The sequence below is a fragment of the Musa acuminata genome, unplaced genomic scaffold, assembly GCF_036884655.1.
Source record: "Musa acuminata AAA Group cultivar baxijiao unplaced genomic scaffold, Cavendish_Baxijiao_AAA HiC_scaffold_514, whole genome shotgun sequence".
Lineage (NCBI taxonomy): Eukaryota > Viridiplantae > Streptophyta > Magnoliopsida > Zingiberales > Musaceae > Musa > Musa acuminata.
In genome coordinates, this window is record NW_027020759.1 from 162501 (window position 1) to 167500 (window position 5000).

Sequence of the window (5000 nt, forward strand, 5' to 3'; positions counted from 1 at the left end):
TTCCAGGGTGCTGAGATGGCTGACGTTTTGCTCCGCTCACGACGGTCACCGCACCACGCAAGAACAGGCCAAAAACTGGCCAAAACAGCCCAAAAACGGGCCAAAACTGGCCATTTTTGGCTGCGCGAGCGAGCGGCGAGCGGCGAACAGCGAGCGAAGCGAGAGGCAGCACCGTCCCTGCTATACGAAAGCCCCATCCAGCCCTGTGCCACCCGGGGGGTTCCAGGGTGCTGAGATGGCTGACGTTTTGCTCCGCTCTCGACGGTCACCGCGCAATGCAAGAACAGGCCAAAAACTGGCCAAAACGGCCCAAAAACGGGCCAAAACTGGCCATTTTTGGCTGCGCGAGCGGCGAGCGGCGGACAGCGAGCGAAGCGAGAGGCAGCACCGTCCCTGCTATACGAAAGCCCCATCCAGCCCTGTGCCACCCGGGGGGTTCCAGGGTGCTGAGATGGCTGACGTTTTGCTCCGCTCTCGACGGTCACCGCGCAATGCAAGAACAGGCCAAAAACTGGCCAAAACGGCCCAAAAACGGGCCAAAACTGGCCATTTTTGGCTGCGCGAGCGAGCGGCGAGCGGCGGACAGCGAGCGAAGCGAGAGGCAGCACCGTCCCTGCTATACGAAAGCCCCATCCAGCCCTGTGCCACCCGGGGGGTTCCAGGGTGCTGAGATGGCTGACGTTTTGCTCCGCTCTCGACGGTCACCGCGCAATGCAAGAACAGGCCAAAAACTGGCCAAAACGGCCCAAAAACGGGCCAAAACTGGCCATTTTTGGCTGCACGAGCGAGCGGCGAGCGGCGGACAGCGAGCGAAGCGAGAGGCAGCACCGTCCCTGCTATACGAAAGCCCCATCCAGCCCTGTGCCACCCGGGGGGTTCCAGGGTGCTGAGATGGCTGACGTTTTGCTCCGCTCTCGACGGTCACCGCGCAATGCAAGAACAGGCCAAAAACTGGCCAAAACGGCCCAAAAACGGGCCAAAACTGGCCATTTTTGGCTGCACGAGCGAGCGGCGAGCGGCGGACAGCGAGCGAAGCGAGAGGCAGCACCGTCCCTGCTATACGAAAGCCCCATCCAGCCCTGTGCCACCCGGGGGGTTCCAGGGTGCTGAGATGGCTGACGTTTTGCTCCGCTCTCGACGGTCACCGCGCAATGCAAGAACAGGCCAAAAACTGGCCAAAACGGCCCAAAAACGGGCCAAAACTGGCCATTTTTGGCTGCACGAGCGAGCGGCGAGCGGCGGACAGCGAGCGAAGCGAGAGGCAGCACCGTCCCTGCTATACGAAAGCCCCATCCAGCCCTGTGCCACCCGGGGGGTTCCAGGGTGCTGAGATGGCTGACGTTTTGCTCCGCTCTCGACGGTCACCGCGCAATGCAAGAACAGGCCAAAAACTGGCCAAAACGGCCCAAAAACGGGCCAAAACTGGCCATTTTTGGCTGCGCGAGCGAGCGGCGAGCGGCGGACAGCGAGCGAAGCGAGAGGCAGCACCGTCCCTGCTATACGAAAGCCCCATCCAGCCCTGTGCCACCCGGGGGGTTCCAGGGTGCTGAGATGGCTGACGTTTTGCTCCGCTCTCGACGGTCACCGCGCAATGCAAGAACAGGCCAAAAACTGGCCAAAACGGCCCAAAAACGGGCCAAAACTGGCCATTTTTGGCTGCACGAGCGAGCGGCGAGCGGCGGACAGCGAGCGAAGCGAGAGGCAGCACCGTCCCTGCTATACGAAAGCCCCATCCAGCCCTGTGCCACCCGGGGGGTTCCAGGGTGCTGAGATGGCTGACGTTTTGCTCCGCTCTCGACGGTCACCGCGCAATGCAAGAACAGGCCAAAAACTGGCCAAAACGGCCCAAAAACGGGCCAAAACTGGCCATTTTTGGCTGCACGAGCGAGCGGCGAGCGGCGGACAGCGAGCGAAGCGAGAGGCAGCACCGTCCCTGCTATACGAAAGCCCCATCCAGCCCTGTGCCACCCGGGGGGTTCCAGGGTGCTGAGATGGCTGACGTTTTGCTCCGCTCTCGACGGTCACCGCGCAATGCAAGAACAGGCCAAAAACTGGCCAAAACGGCCCAAAAACGGGCCAAAACTGGCCATTTTTGGCTGCACGAGCGAGCGGCGAGCGGCGGACAGCGAGCGAAGCGAGAGGCAGCACCGTCCCTGCTATACGAAAGCCCCATCCAGCCCTGTGCCACCCGGGGGGTTCCAGGGTGCTGAGATGGCTGACGTTTTGCTCCGCTCTCGACGGTCACCGCGCAATGCAAGAACAGGCCAAAAACTGGCCAAAACGGCCCAAAAACGGGCCAAAACTGGCCATTTTTGGCTGCGCGAGCGAGCGGCGAGCGGCGGACAGCGAGCGAAGCGAGAGGCAGCACCGTCCCTGCTATACGAAAGCCCCATCCAGCCCTGTGCCACCCGGGGGGTTCCAGGGTGCTGAGATGGCTGACGTTTTGCTCCGCTCTCGACGGTCACCGCGCAATGCAAGAACAGGCCAAAAACTGGCCAAAACGGCCCAAAAACGGGCCAAAACTGGCCATTTTTGGCTGCACGAGCGAGCGGCGAGCGGCGGACAGCGAGCGAAGCGAGAGGCAGCACCGTCCCTGCTATACGAAAGCCCCATCCAGCCCTGTGCCACCCGGGGGGTTCCAGGGTGCTGAGATGGCTGACGTTTTGCTCCGCTCTCGACGGTCACCGCGCAATGCAAGAACAGGCCAAAAACTGGCCAAAACGGCCCAAAAACGGGCCAAAACTGGCCATTTTTGGCTGCACGAGCGAGCGGCGAGCGGCGGACAGCGAGCGAAGCGAGAGGCAGCACCGTCCCTGCTATACGAAAGCCCCATCCAGCCCTGTGCCACCCGGGGGGTTCCAGGGTGCTGAGATGGCTGACGTTTTGCTCCGCTCTCGACGGTCACCGCGCAATGCAAGAACAGGCCAAAAACTGGCCAAAACGGCCCAAAAACGGGCCAAAACTGGCCATTTTTGGCTGCACGAGCGAGCGGCGAGCGGCGGACAGCGAGCGAAGCGAGAGGCAGCACCGTCCCTGCTATACGAAAGCCCCATCCAGCCCTGTGCCACCCGGGGGGTTCCAGGGTGCTGAGATGGCTGACGTTTTGCTCCGCTCTCGACGGTCACCGCGCAATGCAAGAACAGGCCAAAAACTGGCCAAAACGGCCCAAAAACGGGCCAAAACTGGCCATTTTTGGCTGCACGAGCGAGCGGCGAGCGGCGGACAGCGAGCGAAGCGAGAGGCAGCACCGTCCCTGCTATACGAAAGCCCCATCCAGCCCTGTGCCACCCGGGGGGTTCCAGGGTGCTGAGATGGCTGACGTTTTGCTCCGCTCTCGACGGTCACCGCGCAATGCAAGAACAGGCCAAAAACTGGCCAAAACGGCCCAAAAACGGGCCAAAACTGGCCATTTTTGGCTGCACGAGCGAGCGGCGAGCGGCGGACAGCGAGCGAAGCGAGAGGCAGCACCGTCCCTGCTATACGAAAGCCCCATCCAGCCCTGTGCCACCCGGGGGGTTCCAGGGTGCTGAGATGGCTGACGTTTTGCTCCGCTCTCGACGGTCACCGCGCAATGCAAGAACAGGCCAAAAACTGGCCAAAACGGCCCAAAAACGGGCCAAAACTGGCCATTTTTGGCTGCACGAGCGAGCGGCGAGCGGCGGACAGCGAGCGAAGCGAGAGGCAGCACCGTCCCTGCTATACGAAAGCCCCATCCAGCCCTGTGCCACCCGGGGGGTTCCAGGGTGCTGAGATGGCTGACGTTTTGCTCCGCTCTCGACGGTCACCGCGCAATGCAAGAACAGGCCAAAAACTGGCCAAAACGGCCCAAAAACGGGCCAAAACTGGCCATTTTTGGCTGCACGAGCGAGCGGCGAGCGGCGGACAGCGAGCGAAGCGAGAGGCAGCACCGTCCCTGCTATACGAAAGCCCCATCCAGCCCTGTGCCACCCGGGGGGTTCCAGGGTGCTGAGATGGCTGACGTTTTGCTCCGCTCTCGACGGTCACCGCGCAATGCAAGAACAGGCCAAAAACTGGCCAAAACGGCCCAAAAACGGGCCAAAACTGGCCATTTTTGGCTGCACGAGCGAGCGGCGAGCGGCGGACAGCGAGCGAAGCGAGAGGCAGCACCGTCCCTGCTATACGAAAGCCCCATCCAGCCCTGTGCCACCCGGGGGGTTCCAGGGTGCTGAGATGGCTGACGTTTTGCTCCGCTCTCGACGGTCACCGCGCAATGCAAGAACAGGCCAAAAACTGGCCAAAACGGCCCAAAAACGGGCCAAAACTGGCCATTTTTGGCTGCGCGAGCGAGCGGCGAGCGGCGGACAGCGAGCGAAGCGAGAGGCAGCACCGTCCCTGCTATATACGAAAGCCCCATCCAGCCCTGTGCCACCCGGGGGGTTCCAGGGTGCTGAGATGGCTGACGTTTTGCTCCGCTCACGACGGTCACCGCACCACGCAAGAACGGACCATAAACAGGCCAAAACAGCCCAAAAACGGGCCAAAACTGGTCATTTTTGGTCTGCGCGAGCGAGCGGCGAGCGGCGAACAGCGAGCGAAGCGTGAGGCAGCACCGTCCCTGCTATACGAAAGCCCCATCCAGCCCTGTGCCACCCGGGGGGTTCCAGGGTGCTGAGATGGCTGACGTTTTGCTCCGCTCACGACGGTCACCGCGCCATGCAAGAACGGACCAAAAACAGGCCAAAACAGCCCAAAAACGGGCCAAAACTGGCCATTTTTGGCTGAGCGAGCGAGCGGTGAGCGGCGAACAGCGAGCGAAGCGAGAGGCAGCACCGTCCCTGCTATACGAAAGCCCCATCCAGCCCTGTGCCACCCGGGGGGTTCCAGGGTGCTGAGATGGCTGACGTTTTGCTCCGCTCACGACGGTCGCCGTGCCACGCAAGAACGGACCAAAAACAGGCCAAAACAGCCCAAAAACGGGCCAAAACTGGCCATTTTAGGTTGCGCGAGCGAGCGGCGAGCGGCGAACAGCGAGCGAAGCG